This window comes from Dunckerocampus dactyliophorus, chromosome 14, assembly GCF_027744805.1.
Source record: "Dunckerocampus dactyliophorus isolate RoL2022-P2 chromosome 14, RoL_Ddac_1.1, whole genome shotgun sequence".
NCBI classification, from domain to species: domain Eukaryota; kingdom Metazoa; phylum Chordata; class Actinopteri; order Syngnathiformes; family Syngnathidae; genus Dunckerocampus; species Dunckerocampus dactyliophorus.
This window is the reverse complement of record NC_072832.1, coordinates 7,000,176-7,017,027: the sequence shown is the minus strand read 5'-3', so window position 1 is coordinate 7,017,027 and position 16,852 is coordinate 7,000,176.

Genomic DNA, 16,852 nt, shown 5'->3' with positions numbered 1-16,852 from the left:
GACCATGTGCTGCCCCTCACCAGCTTGGCCCAATGGTACACGGAGCGTTACAATTTGGAGCTGGTTTTGGCTGCAGGAGCAGGGTGGGTGAAGTGCCTTGCCCCAGGGACACGAACCGCCAACCTTGCGGTTTCTGGACACCGCCTGAGGAATAGATAACATGTAACAGCTCATAACGGTTAGACATCTAACATGCCGGCCACGGACACATACAAAGGTTGGAAAAATCAGGGAGCGGCAGCTTTGAGACCAAAACACACACGATTCGCAAGAGGCGGACAAGGACCACGCTGCCCCAAGGAACCACATCAAAGAGAAGGATCAAAGCGAGACCCCTACGTGTCCACACGGGGCAAGCCCTATCTATATCTGTCGGTTAGAGCGTGAGGAAAATCAGACATTTTTTGAGCGCAGCCGTAATGCGCCAACATGTTCTCCGTTATCGAGAAGGCCGTTCAAGATCGTAATGTTTTTTTGCTTCAATCACTCACACTGTAACAGAAATTTAAGATGGTGAATCTAAAATTGCCCGCCACTTAGTGAGTCTTTTATTAGACATAAACAAACATGCTGAGAAGGGTGAGTTTAGGCCTTCCAGGATCACCCGCTTAGTTTTTTCCTTCACAGGCCTGCAACAGCAGTCGGAAGAGTATCTTTTTTGGCGCCGCTATTTGATGGCTGCACTCGCCACAATTCCGCCGCGCCAAGTCCCTGTGAGCCTTCCGTGCCGTCTGAGCTGTCTGATTTTTTTTTTTTTTTTTAACGTGCTTGTAAAAGCTGTGTAGTACATCAAAATTTCAGTGTGTTTTCCAGCTTTTGGAGGAAAATCAAGTCTACTGACAAGAGAGTGAAGCTTAAGTAGAGTGTAGTCTATTAACGCTACATGATGATGATGCAGCAGAACATCAACTTTGTGTTGCATTTTGATGGTTTGTGTATGTCCTACAATCTACTTTTAAACCCTGAGGCCTTAAAGTGACCTACAGCAGGACTTCATTGTCAGTAGATGTCGTTTAATCCCGTTTGTTTTCAATCCTTCAGAGGCCAAACATGATCTTGGTGCCACGTAGGTGGATGCATAATAAAGACAAATGACCGCACTCAGCAGAGAAAGGGTGGTCCGAGACAGAGAGGAAGCCTGCTAAGTTATGTTAGCACCGCTCAGGTTTCCCTCTTTGAAAAACAGTAAGAGTGAGGGCCACACACACACACACACACACACACACACACACACCCAGCAGGGTGCATGCTGTATATCTACAGTACTTTATCTGACCAAGCTTGATTAAAGCAGACCAGTTTTACTTTTTAAGGCTTTTGTGGATACCGTCAGTCATCACGTGCATGATTCATGTGGTTTAGATTTGAAACTTGACAAAATACAGCGGAACCTCCAAAAGTTAAACACTGTTCCGGGACGTTGGTCATCATCCAATTTGTTTGGATTAGGAAACAATGCTTTCCATAGAAAATAATGGAAATGGAAGTACTTTTTGTCTCCATTGGCCAAGTCACATTTTAGCATTTAGGATTTGTACGTGTCGTACAATTGCGAAAAGAAGTACAGGGTCTTTGTTGACTTTGCTACCACGTAAGTTGGCGTAGGTACATGAAACGTTAGTCTGTTTACTTCATGTTAACTTCCTCATTTTGGAATGAGTGATGCCAAGAAAGCCAAAGAAAAAGCAAGATACATGCGCGAGTTCACCCTTGGACACTCGCTGAACTGAGGTCTCGTGATGCATGCTGACCTCTTGGACGTTTTTTTGTATGAAGTCAAATTCTGCAGCCTTTAAGGTCTTCATCTTTAGAGCTTCCATTGTAAAGTAACTACTGTATGTTGTATTATGCATTATCACGAATATGCTGTGTTTTCACAGGTGCTATACATTTGTGAATAAATACAATTAAATACTTAAACATGGAGATATTGTAAAAAAAAAAAAAAAAAAAAAATCAGATTTCGGAACTAAAGTCAGAAATTTACGAGAATAAAGTCGTAAATTTATTTGAAAAAAGTAGTAAAATTACTACTTTATGATTGTAAATTTAATACAATGGTGACAATGTTGGAAATTTAAGACTTTATTCTCATAAATTTGCGAGAATAAAGTCGTGATATTACAAGAATAAAGTTGTAACTTTACGAGAATGAAGTCGCAATATTAGGTGTCATCGTGTCAGACGAAAAATAGAGCATAGCCCATCAAAGGGGGGCTTATGTGACCTTTGGCCTTTGGACTTTTTTTCTCGTAAATGTACGACTTTTATTCTCGTAAATGTACAACTTTATTCTCGAAATCTCAGATTTTGTTTTATGTTGCCCTAATATTCTGTTGTGTAAAACATAGGCGTATCCTTTAGTTTAGTAAGTCATAGGCTTGATGTTTTCAAGTGGGCTTCCAAAGTCATCAAAATTGTGACTCATGCCTCATGCACTGAGCTGTGCGAGAAATTTCAAGTCAGTACTACTTGTAGGGTGTTTACCAACAGCGCCACCATGTGGTGGCACACAGTCGGGGTGCATGTTTTGACAAATTTTCAATAGTTTTTCTTTTGTGTGCAGCGGTTCAGGAGTCGAAGCAGTACACCATAGGTTGTCCTCATGGTCTTAGGTGTAAATGAGTTGGATACCACAGTTGTGTGTGCTGGAAAATCTTGTGAAATGATCTTGAATGAGCTTGAAAGAGAAGTTTTAAAAGGCGGATGAACCTTGAATATGGTGCACATACAAGCGAGTTATGTTTAACTCAACAGATTGTTGACTACGTTGTTCTCTTTCGAAAAGAGGAACTTCGCCATACTTTCCTGCAGTTTTATTGGTCCAACCTGGCCAATCACTTCTGTGCACTTACTGGGAAAGTAAGTGCTGTTTAAAAAGAGAAAGACTGTTGGCAGGGAGCATCAGCAGATTGGAGGCGATGTTATTTAACTCTCATCAATAAACGATCGATGCAGTGTGGTTATTGCCAGTGTGGCTCTGAAGTGAAGCTGGAATGGAAGGAGTTGGGGAAGGCCCACGGATTTAAGTTTGGAAGATCAAGCTGATCAGCAGCTGTGTGGAGAGTATTTATTTAGCAGGAGAGAGGAGGTTGTGACTGGAAGCCAGACAGCAGGGAGGGGGGAAACGGGGGCTTTTTTTGTGGTACGGTCGGGTCTTGAGGGACGGGGAGGGCGGGATTAGGGAAAATGATCTGGGATAGAAGGAATGGCAAAGAAAGGGAGGGTGGGAAGGAGAAAAGAACGTTGAGAAGGGCCGTGAAAGACGTTCTTTGTTTGGAGCAATCTCCATGAAAGCTAAAAATATCACAGACAGCGCCGGGACAGGCCACCGCTTCCTGTCCGCCCGCCACGTGTGCCATAGTGCGGGTGTTGTGGTTCCGTTTGTGTGGATTGTCTCTCCTAATGGTAAGATTGAGGTTTAACCTCAGGGGTCAAGCAAGTCCTCACCTATCAACACACACACACACACACACACACACACAAAGTGAAGTGTGTCTAAATGGAAAGGATTAGTGTAATGTTTCAGTGGCGTATTTCTCGCTGACACCGTAGACTGCAATGTAACCTTCCACCACTAGAGGCCTGCCTCTGTACAACATGCAAACAGTTGTCACTATTGAATATTGAAAGGATGGCAGTTTCAGCCAGTGCAAACCCTAAATAAGCTTTTCTTCTTCCTACCTTTCCAAGCATGATGCATTGTACAAGCACAACTATATCAGGTTACTCTTTGCTGAGCATGTTCAAAATAGACTATGGCTAAACCATGTCCCCATCATTTTTAACGGGTATTTCACAGATGTTTGAGTTTGGTTGTCACAAATTTCAGGAGTATTGGCTTTTTACATTCGTATGCATAGCTAATCTTGGTTTTTTATATAATGCTAATTTATGTAAATTTTACCAACCGAGTTAAGCGTGATGGATGAAGGCACTAAGCGGCGTTTATCCTCCTCTACTTTAAAGTTTCACCATTCAACATTTTCTATCCATCCGTCCATCCATTTTCTTCCGCTTATCCCAGCCTTCGACACCAAGGCGTTCCCAGGCCAGCTGTGAGACATGATCCTTCTAGCGTGTCCTAGGTCTGCCCCGGGGCCTCCTCCCGGCTGGGCATGCCCGGGACACCCCACCAGGGAGGCGTCCTGAGGGCATCCGGACTAAATGCCCGAGCCACCTCAACTGGCTCCTCTCAATGTGAAGGAGCAGCAGATCTACTCTGAGCTCCTCCCGCATGACCGTTCAGTGTTTTCAATGAATTATTATTGGACATATTAATTGATATATTCATGTGCTGCTTTAAAAATGTGCGTGTCGGGATTTTATTTATTTATTTTTTTATTAGTGTATTTTTTCATTAAAAAATATTTTAAAAATGAACAGTTAATATTATTATTAGTTATTATTGAAATACTGTGTTGGTACTTTTACTACTAAATACTGTTATTATTAAACACTGTGTAAGTTATAACACGGGGGGAGGTAAGAGGGGGGACAAAAAAAAGACAGCGACAAGGACAACAGCAGCAACAACAAGAACAGAACAACAGAAACCAACAGAACTACATCAGCAAATGTCTGTGCCGACTATAGAGACCCTGACGGAAAGGACAAAATAATAACAACCACAATGACAATGCTGCATTGAAACAGTCACACATAATAGTAGTAATGAAATGATTATCTATGATAGTGATCAGAGTGACAATAACGTTAAAGCACATCATTGTAAAAACTATAATTATATTGCCGACATCACCGTCGCTGTAATAAAACCAACAAACCTTGCAAAACTTTATTTGTAAAGTTAGTACCAATTTATTTTTCTGAGATTATTTACTTGAAAATAATTATTTTTTTTTTAGTGATGGACAGTGTAACTTACCAATGTCTGCTTGTTGTACATTGTGTTTGTATTTTATACATTCAGGTCCATTTTGTTTGCTCTTTAAAAGAAAAAAGTTTAATAAACAAAAATTTGCATAAAGCAGACATATTATCCAGTCTCATGTTGATAGGTGTATAAAAACCTGAAAATTATCTTTCAAAGGTACAATTATTATAGATAAAAACTAATTTCTATCAGTGATTAATTGCACTTAATTAAGAGTTAACAATGGACAACATGCAATTAATCCCGATTAAATATTTTAATCGATTTGACAGCCCTATTTATTACCAATACACTCGTCCTTCGTGTATCGCAGTTAATTCAGTACAGACCCTACGGCCATAAGTGAATTTCCGCAAAGTAGGATTCAATATTAATTAACACAATATTTTCATAGTTAGAGCATAGAAAACCTGTATATGACTTGCTAAATACACTTTTAACATTATTAGATTCCTGTAGACATTAAATACCACCCCTACAGCCACCTTTACACTCTTATTATTCTTTGTTTATGACAAAGGCTACGGGATCACTGCAGGGGCATAACAGACTAACGCCGCTAGCATAGCAAGCTACAAAGCTAACTAGTTAGCCACTCCAATTTACATATTCTAAACTTAGGAAAGTATTTCAAACATTGTGAGGAAGAAGGACGAAGTAAGAAGCCAAAAACTTACCACTGCCACACGGAATGGCACTCTATCATGTTGGCCATGCCATGGCTGACATCATGGCTTCATGTAGTGCTAAGGTAATGTAAAATAACGTCATGTCGCACCAGTGTAACATTACTGACGCCTAATGACCACAATACTGCATATAACTTGCCTTTCACTATTTCTTGACTAATAATAAGCCGTAGTCCAGCATAAAAGATTCAAGATTCAAGATTCAAGAGAGTTTTATTGTCATGTGCATAGTAAAACAGCAGTTATACTATGCAATGAAAATCTTATTCTGTTCATTCTCCCAAGAAAAGAAAGAAAACACAAGAAAGAATAAGAACATAAGAAACATAAATACCAATAAATTAAGCAACAACAACAGAAGAGACATTAATACAGATAAATAATAATACAAATAAATAAATAAATAAATAAATAAAGTGCTATGAGTGTGTGCGTGTGTTGCGTGCGGCGTGTGCGAGTGCTTCGTTGAGGAGCCTGATGGCCTGTGGGTAAAAGCTGTGGGTAAAAACAGCGATCATTTAATAATTATCTTCACTTTTGCTGACTTGGTTTGAGGTAAGATGGCGCATTAATTTAAAAACAAACTCAGCGCTGACCACGTTTATTGGATATGTAGTTAAAACAATGGTTTTCCTTGAGGACAACCATTGAATGTTTTCAGTGTGGACTACTTGAGAAACAGCAAGAGCGTCCAGCGTGTGACGAAAGGAAAAGATTTTCATCTGAAGTTTAGACATGACTTCTTGTTATGTCAGATTTTATCACCCAAGACCTACAGTATTGTTATTTATATAAGCACAGATACAAATATTCCCACTAAGTGGATGGACAGAAAAAGTGTCTGTTGAAGCAGGAAACCTGACTCTGAGTGCTTGCCAGTCCGCTTGTGGTCAGTCTGACCTCTCGTACAAACACTTCATGTCGTTACCATATTTACACAACACGCAATGAGAGTCATGTTCTATATGTAAAAGGTGAATCATCAGGCAGTCCAGCACATTTAGACAACATGTTTCTGTAAGAAGATGTGGAAAAAAGTCATGTCAGTGGAGCTAACCAGCTAAAGAGACACAGATAAAAGGTTGCAGTGAAATATGAACAGGAAGTCGGAGCGTGGAGGAAGAGATAATGGCTTGATATAGTCTTAAGGTTTCTGAAACATGAGACTCAGGTCGGTGGGAGATCTTACAATGAGTAGCACGGAACACTTAATAATGGATTCAAGCACATGTACAAATTCTCACAGTCAAGCCTTTACTATAGCACAATAGATTCCTCAGAATCTCTCCGCAGAACTTTCAAACAAATGGTTGTACTGATATAAAGCCAATTTTAAGCACCACTATTTGAGGGGGTGAACTTTTCAGCTGTGCCACCTGCACACTTCTATAACGTCAGCAAACTGGGATTTGGAGCTTTTATTGAGGCAACAAATATTACGACAACAATAATTGTAAGAAGATAGCAGAAGAATTCAAGGAAGTTCTCCTGATTTTTTTAGCAGCAAATCTTCCAATGTCACGACACACGTCTTTCCACTGCATGGTCTGTGGACTGTTGTTTGACAGAGACAGGACAGTGTGTTGATTGGTGGACAGAGAAAGGTCACTTCCAGAATGGAAGACAAAAAAACAAACAAAGACTTTATTATTTGATTATTTTTTATCGATCTGTGTAAGTTGGAGATTCATGCAAACATCCAGTGATGACAAACTTGGAAATAATCTGTCAGCCTTGTTTACTAGTTTTCTCAAAAGCACAACTTTCAGTACTACGAGTTTCCAACTGACGTTATATTAGCAGCCAAATTAGAAGAAAGCAGACAAAAAAAACAACAAAACACCGGCAGTGACCGACATAACACGAACCGTTTACAGCTCTGTCTTGTCAAAAGCACCGCGCACGTAACGAAACAGTTTTACCAAGTAACTCTAGATATGAGCTGAGCTGAGGAAAACTTGAAAAAAACCCATCTGGAGTGGAGGCAGTGACCAACGCGACACGAGTCGTTTTCAGCTCTGTCTTGTCAAATGCACCGCGTGCTCCTCTCTCTGGCTGTAGGGAGTCTGTCTAGGGAGAGGCGGTTGCTGGGTGTGACTGGCCAATCACAGAGCGCGAAGAGTGAATACAAAAGTAGTTACTCAATGAGGATTTTCCTTCATGGCGATTACGGATAATGACGAGCTGTACTCGTTTCATGCTCGTACTCTGCGAAAATGCATTATAACGGACACTCGTCTGAAACGAGTATCCGGCTCATCCCTAATTGGAACCTCACACGATGATGTCTAATTTTACACAGCTGATCCCACCGATACACACAAGACGTATCAAGACTTAAAATTCCAAACCTTCAACTGGACTAAACCCATTGGTGGAAACATGATTTAAAAGTAAGAGTCTCTGCTAGCTATCACGGCACGGTTCACAACATCCATTCGTTCTTGTTGACCAAAGCAGTGACAATGCTTAGCTCATTCAAGTTCGACTTAGCAGGCTTCCTGTCCCTGTTAGTCCTTTCAGAGCGACGTCCTCCCCGGTAATGAAACGAGAGAGGGGTCTTTTCATATTCCATAAGCCCTGAACCGGGAAAGAATGGGATTATGTTTGCCGTCTTCAGAGAGCGGTGGAACAAGATGCTGTAAGGAAATTGTTTTATGGTGGCATGAATGGTCAGAGGCAGACAAATGACATGAGCTAGGAGGAGAGACGAAGAGACGTTGGGGAGAAAAATGGATGGGAAATGGAGAAACGTGGTGACCTAAATAAAAGGACGTGATGAAGAACGACTCATTCAAAGTGAATCAGTTCCACCAGCCCATGATCTCCTCTCAGCCTCCATGTGCTTTTTTCTGCCTCTTTTTGTCCGACTTTCCGTCCCCTGATTCTCTCTTTCTAGCACAAACACAAATAGTCCTAAATGTCACACGACTCCACATTCTCCCTCAGTCTTCCTCGGGAGGTTTCTCTCTTTGGAAAATGGAAGAATCAGGAGTGTGAGACGACTGCATGGAAAGATTGCAGCGGCAGGAGCTAGTATGAAGACTCCAGATGACGACCTTCCCCTTTGGGACAATGTTTAAATGAAAAAGGCTGACGAAAAGCTGCAAAAACTGGTTTGTGGGACCAACTGAGACATATAAAAAGTGCAAATGTTTATTTTAAACATTCAGACTTACGCAGAACATAGTTTGCATTTTTAGATAAAATATGAAGTAGGCTACCCCAAAATGTACTTCAGCCATAAAGTAGGCCAGAATGCACAGTAAAATAAAGATATAATATGGACACCACAACATTTTCTTGAAAACAAGCTTAATCCAGAATACAGAACATACGGTACCCTAAAACTAAAGTGTAACATGCGATAGTCCAGAAGATATCCACAACACAGGTGTAATGTGGAGTTACCCAAAATATAACGCAACCGTGACATAGACCAGTGTTCACCATAAATCGGTGGTATAACATGGAGTACTCCAGAATATACACTAAACTTGAGATAACCCTGATATACAGTGTTTTCAACTTCAGAATACACCCTACAATTAAAGGTATAAAGTGGAATAGTATGCACTATAACCTTGTATTGGCCTTGAGGTAGCCCAAAAATAATAATGGTATAAAAAGTAAAGAAGCCCAGAACATACCTTATCCAGTAAACAACAGCCAACCGTGCGACTCCGAACGCTGCAAGGCTACAAGCCCTCCCACCGACAAAACGCTCTGCACAAAATGACACAAGAAGCCAGCCGGACCGAAAAAAAAGGCAGAAGCTACGCGGCCGGTGTTTGGACTCCCGGACACGCTGAAGCAAGGCAGAAGCTACGGGGCTGGAACAAATGAATCTTCGGCTCACGGGAGATTATTACACGACGCCAGATGTAACACCCTTCAACAAGAACACAAAAACGGCGAAGAGCCACGGTCATTGAGTCAGTAATTTCTTGTGTCCAACCACCGAGGTTGGTCATTAAAATTCAAACGAAATTTGAACTTTGAGAGTGTTTAAACAAGAGAGAAATGTGAGGACATGTTAATCTGTCTGAGAAAAGTGAATAAAGTGAATGGTGAGAACTTTTACAGCCTTAAAACATAAATAATGATGGTAAACAAACACAGTTGGCTTCACAGATTTCACTTATTGCGGGCTATTTTGGGAACCTATCCCCCGCAATAAACGAGGGAACACTGTGTACTCTAAACCCAAAGTAACCCTAACACCGAACTACACTTGAATATAAGTTAGCACAGCAACACATCATCAGGAGGGTCAAACTAACCTGTCTCACGACGGTCTAAACCCAGCTCACGTTCCCTATTAGTGGCTGATCAATCCAACGCTTGGTCAATTCTGCTTCACAATCACAGGAAGAGCCGACATCGAAGGATCAAAAAGCGACGTCTCTATGAAAGCTTGATGTGCACACAAGCAACCAAGCACGAAGCAGAGCAGGAACAACTCAAATCCGCCATTTCGGACCATTGCAAAAGAGAAAAACATATTAGGGAATGGAGCAAACATCAGTGGGACAGAGGACAACAAACACCATTGATGGAGCAAAGAGGCAATTGAGATTCGGAAACAACCCTAAACCGGGACGAACGTACTCTCACACCTGGGATGTGATCCTAAAAAAGTCGGACGGCGGATGCCGCTGTCGCCTTACCTTTACTGCCAGGAAGACAGCGACAACATCTGTATAAATCAGTTGACATGACACGTCACAGGAACATCATGTCACCACTCTGTGGAAGACTGCAAGTGGACAGTCGAGACGGTCAGGTACAAAAAACCAGCTAACTTGGTGTGTAAAATGTTTGACCAAATGACCCTGATTGGACTACACCTGAATACACTGTAATCCAGCGGTATCACACAGTGAAGCCCAGAACATACCCAAATTACAACCTCAAAGAAGATCATATACATCCACTGTCATACACCAAAACCCAGAGATATAACGTGGACTAGGTCAGAATATACCTTAATCCTAAAGTGAACTGAAATCCACCTTGAACCAGAGGTAAAAAGTGGATTCTCCCAGAATATATTCTAACCCTACGCTAAAATACATTATGACCCAGAGGTATAACATGGAGTAGTCCGGAATATGCTCTAACGCTGATAAATGTTCTTGGGTTCTGACTTTGGATGTTTTTATATAATCACTTTGAAGTGAATTTCATCAGGGTGGAAAGTAGTGCATTATACTGATATTGAAAACTTTGTAAAATACTGTAATTATATTTGAATGTATGGACGCCTATCAATACACAAAATGCTTATGTTTAAGTACTGTATATCCCCTGTACGTCAACATCCTAGCCTAAGCAGTCTATAGTACAGTATGTGACAATACCACAAGTCCATATGGATCTGGGGGATAAAGCACAGATTATATGTTTAACCCTCATTGATTAGGCAGTCTGAGTGTTGAAAAGGGAAATCAAAGACATAAATGTCAAAGCTTTACAGAGGTCGAGGCATCTTGAGCAGAGAGCTTTAGACTGCTACTGTATGATGCGTGCATATCAATCCTCTATCAGTAAAACAAGCGCGGGGGAGCTTCTCAAAGGTCTTTTTGAAGCCTCTTTCAAGGCCGCATCAGCGTGTCTGTCATGAGCTAAGGATGGCGCAACCTCGTCATTTCATTTGACATATCTGGAGCCCAAGCCATGTTTGATTGAACTGATCAGCGGGATCCTTGACGCCTCCGGCTGTCATGTTTCGTGCACGTGAATTAGCGTAACAGTTTGTTCAGATGGGGAAGTAACGGATTAAAAACGATAGTGTATGGTTTGTGTTTTTCTTTTTGGGGCTAGGAAAAGCTTTTTTCATTTGATTTTTATTTGGGTAATCTAGAAAAATAAATGTGTAACTTTATGTTATAGAACAATGTGCCATACAGCTTCAGCAAGGTAAGATAAACATGGTATGGTATGGTATAGTTTGTTTCAGACATGCTTAACAAGTTACATTCAGGAACATCACGTGGTTACATTTGTACAATGGGACATGTCCAGAAAGGAGCAGGAAGAAGTCATCCTCAAGAGGACACACAGGGTTGCCGTCAAACAGCAATATATACCGTATAAAAAGAACTATATAAAGATATGTCAAGTTGTAGACTGATAACAGAGAAAAAGTCATTTTCCCCCTGATTGAAGGTATTGCAGCTTGCAGACATCTCCATTAGGTGATGTGTGTCAGGTCATCCACTGTCAGACCAACAGATAGAAAATCAATAGGAGCAGCTTCTATATTTAGCATCGCACACGTGTATCCTCCTCAACATGGCTACATTCCACTTGCAAGTTGTCTCTTCATCTTTTGTCCTCGTCCTCTTCACAGGTGACATATTCATGGGGAAGCAGCCAGAGGCACTTCTAAATCATCACACATTCAACTAATGAGACGGATGACTGAACCATAATAACACGATGGTTATGTCTGTGGTGACCACTAATAAGACAGTGAATTGTGATTGGCCGCAGGGCATGCAGTATCACATTGATATGATTGTGTATGGCTCCGACATGGTGGCCTCATAAATGTACTCAATCAATCACAGCTTTTATTTGCACTACTCCATTGAGAGAGGAGATGGTGATTTCTATGCTGTTTAGCAGGCTACATCCTGGTTCACGCAGGATGATGAAAGGATGAAAGATTATGGGACCGGATCATTTTTAACGACTCCTGTGTCATATAAACAGCTATGAGACAACAGCCTGAGATTTTTTCATTGTGTCAGAGAAATTTCACCAAGTGGCCGTCAATGCCACATTTATTTTACAGTGCGATTGGTTGAAGCAAAAAGATCAAATTTTGGCGACCGTCCTGAAAAGGGAGACATGTCATCTTCTCATGGATGGGCCTGTCTTGGCTCAATCAGTGGTTTTAAATAAATAACCATAGCGTGAATACCTCTGTAGGTGTCACTGTGTGCGACACTTGAAACCCGATCATTTACACTTGTGTCCTATGCTACAACATAATAGCTAAACAATACTTAGCATGCAGAAATACAGTGGTAAAAATCAATATATTAATTTAATCAAGTGTACAGTATGTGTGTGCTAGGGGCTCGCGGGTTGCTGCCTGGATAGTGGCGAAGCGTACGGGCCTGTTCCGTGGACAAAATGCATGCCTGTTGGTCGCTCTCCGGGAGGTGAGGGCACTGATATGATAATACATTTTTTTCAAAATGTTCTCGTGATCGACCGGCAAAGTCCCAAAGATCGACTAGTAGCTCAGGATCTACAGGTTGGTGACGCCATGTATAAGGCATTAAAAGACGTGATGAATGTAGGGGCTATCCACACGGAAACAGCGTTCTTGGTGGCCTGAAACTGTATTTTTTGAAAACGGCTGGAAAAGGCTGGGAAAATCTGAAAACGCCGGCTCGTCGTTTCCGTATAAACAAGCAACTCACTGCTTTTTGAAAATGATGATGTCACTGACCTGTCGCCATCTGGTGACCAGAAGTGAGCTTTGACAACAAGCTAACCAAATATCTGAATATTTCGAGTGTCGTGACTCACCGCAGTCGACGTTCTCCTGGTATTTACTTATCTTAACTCCTAATATGACTCGCAGAGATATTTCCACTAAATCTACTGTAGACGAGCCTTGGAAAGCGGCAGACAACAGACTTATGTGCATGCATTCTTTCTTCTTCTATAGTATGGTGTGTACGTGGTTCCGTACGCTTGTCTGTTCACAGCGCCACACGTAGGTGTGCCTTTTGTTTTACATCCTTTTCACCCCAGTATTGCGTTCCAGTCTGGATGCAACTATTTACTAATCCGGCACAGTTTAGAGGCAAGTTTTTTTTCAATCCACCCCAAAAATAATCTCTGGAGGGTACAGCGGCCACTAGGTGGCAACACACGCACCAGACTTGATTGCCGGAACTTCAGGCTTTTATTGCACGTTGAATTATCTCACAACAGCCACAATAATCAATCATGATAACATGGTCTATTGTTGTGGCCGTAATCCAGCAGAAACTCAACTCTGAGCCCCAGACGTCACCTCCTGTCCACACATCCACAAGACATTTATTGCAACACACACGTGCACGAGTCTTATTTATGTCTTAAATGGCTTAATTTCTCTGATTATATTGGGTAAGAGTGTAATGGTGACTATAGGGGTGTTATTTCATGTCTATAGGGCTCCAATATTGTTAAAAACTGTATTTATAAGGTTTTAAACAGGTTTTCTATGCTCTAACTAATATTTGATTTACAAAGGAGGAATCCCACTTTGCAGAAATTCTGTTATCACGGTGGGGTCTGGAACCATACACATACACACCAATGACAGAATCACTCTTATTTTGCTACATTTTTGATACTGCTTTTGTATTGGATTACATTAAGTCTGCAACTACCTCCTCTATACTGCATACAACTACACAAAAGCAAGCTGCCTATTTATTATTTCCCCGTCTGCAGATCTGATGGTAACATTCAAATATTGTTTTAACTTAATGTTGTTTTGATGTCTTGCATTTAAAGCAGCGTCTTACCCAATCAGGCGTCTTGCAGTGTCTGAGCCCATGCAGCCATGCATAATGCTATCATTTATCACTTTCTATGGGCACTGTCCCGAAAGACTTGTGTGATTAAACCTCCACTTAAGAGACCTCGCCGAGATCTGTAGACTCTTAATAATAAATCGACCTGCGTCTAACCTCCCATTCCTCCTCAAAAGTCATTGTAGGAGGGTCGCAGTAACTTTCAGCGCACGTATCTTTGACGCCTCTTTGGGTCTCAAAGTTGCTTGACTGCAAGTCTTCATTGTGCGGCAACCTTCACGGAGTCTGACCTTTGAGGAAGCTTGTAGGTGTTATTCAGATATTCTTCAGGCAGGGTCTTATGGGGCTCCATACTGTAATTGTGTGAAACTTCGTTAATGATGTCACATCCATTGTCCATTGTCATGACTACCACATCTCTCTCTCAGTAACCAAGCTGGACTTTTGTACCTGGGCCACTCTCTTTCGACACTGACTGATAGTTAAACTGTGATCCATCTTAATAGATGGATTGAGCAGAGGCACATATTTTACATTCACACATCACGGCACACCTCCAAACAAATTTGTCACAAAATGTATACAATTACGTATATAACTAACGTAATTTACGGACTATAGAACACACCGGTATGTAAGCCGCACCCCCTAAATTTAAAGAGAAAAAAGATTTGTACATATATAAACATGGGCTATTTAGTACACAGAAAGAAGTTACAAAGAAAGATTTTTAGACTTTTCATTAAATAAACAGAACAGTACGTGTAACACGGCAAGTTAAACAGTGCCGAACAGTGCCTGTAACGTGGCCAGTGTAAACAGTAGCCTACCGGACAAGTCATTCATCGCTGTCCTGCTCCTCTTCCTGGGAACTAAAACCTTTCAAGTTGTCTTATTCAGCATCACAATTCAACAGCCTCAAAATTCCTTTGTCACACACTTGGTCGGTCATCCAAACATTTGTTTGGGCAAATATAATAATAATAAATACAAGAGTTTAATTTAAGAGCTGATATCTAGCAACTTCCATGGTTTTCTTGATAATAAGCAAAATCACTTAAGTTCTTACATGACTAGCTATAGCATTGTTCTGCTCAAAAATGTAACTCTTATGAGCTACTTTTGTTGTCATTGTTATATTTGTCCAAACAAAGGTACCTTGAGTTGTATCAGGCATTGAATTTAGTTGAAGGCATTAAAATGAACAAGAAACTGAAGAAACAAGGGTGGTCTAATCATTTTTTCCATGACTGCAGGTTATATTGTCTCCATGTCTGCCCAGCCATTCCTACAAAATACCTCAGGATTCAAGAATATTTGTCTTTGTATCACTACACCGTTTAGATGGACTATTGTTGTTTTTAAGATGTCTGTTTTGCTTTTATGTGAATTGTAGCGGCAATTGTAGCATCTTGTTGAACTAGTTATTGATGGTGATTCGGGCTTGGAAATAACAAAACGAACGTATGGCAATCTATTACAGAGCTCTGGAGTCCACAGTCTCCACTTTGCTGCAGCCATCCTGTTTCTTGCTGTCCTCCGTCTCCGCTTGAATAAAATTCAAGAGACTCATTTTCCTCCACTGTTGTTGTAGACAGGTTTCTCAGTTGGGTTTCCCCTTTTGGTTTCATACAGTCGCATCTCTCCTGTCTCCTTTTTGTCATCAGAAGGTAAACTGGAAGTAGGTTTGATGAGTCAAACGGCACAAATAAACAACATGGACCAACACTTTCCTTTGTTGCTAACTTGAATAATTATCAATATAGTAGGCTCTCAGCCAATAGATGAGCGCCGTTTAAGAGGATGTCTTCATCAAAAGAGCCTCCTTCACGTGATAGGAAGACGTCATGCTGTCAGACGATGGTTTGGTTTGGAAGCTGGTTGATGTGGTTCCCACCAGAACTGAACTGTACCAAGACCACCTTGCAGCCCACGTTGATTACTGTGTTCACACCTGACCAAAAGAACCACACAAGGCTGGAAAACAAATTACAGTTGAGTGAGAATAGAGCAAAGGGGGTTGGTATGAAGGCACTCTTGGACGTGTCATTGGACCAAGCTTGTCTTTCCAAAGGAACCTTTAGAAGACAACAACTTTTTGCCTACAGCAGTGGCAGTGGTTATTTTCTGTCATGCCCCCACTGGGGGACAGAAATGTTTGAAATACTATTGAGAAACCGATAATATTTTAGTTATCTGTACTGTACAGATTGAACTCAAAACTCAAACCAGCGAAATGCAACAAAATGGAGAGCATACAAGCGTGTTCAAGAGTCAAACTGCATGCTGAGTACGGCAAATTCATACATGTTGGCAGGTCTGCACTGATATTAAAAGTCCTCCTTGCCTCTCACGCCCCCCACCGACAGTTCACCACGCCCCACTATTTGATAAGCATTTACCTCCAGCGACATGAAACTGGGAGAAGCCAAACATGCTGGAAAGGAAACTTCTAGAAAAGTCTTGCATTCTTTTTCTTGGGAGAGACCCAGAATCAGCAACTAACAATCGCAGTTCTCCACAAGTTCAGTTCCCTGACAAATACCTGGGACTTACAGTCATGGCCAATATTGGCCATGACTGTAATGATAACAAATGAGGTTAGTTTCCTGAGGCTGCAAAGAAGTACAGAGCGGTAAACGCTGTGCAACACCACACTATCTACAGTACATCCAGCTAATACTTTACCCACCTGGTGAGCTCACATCTTTGCTAGT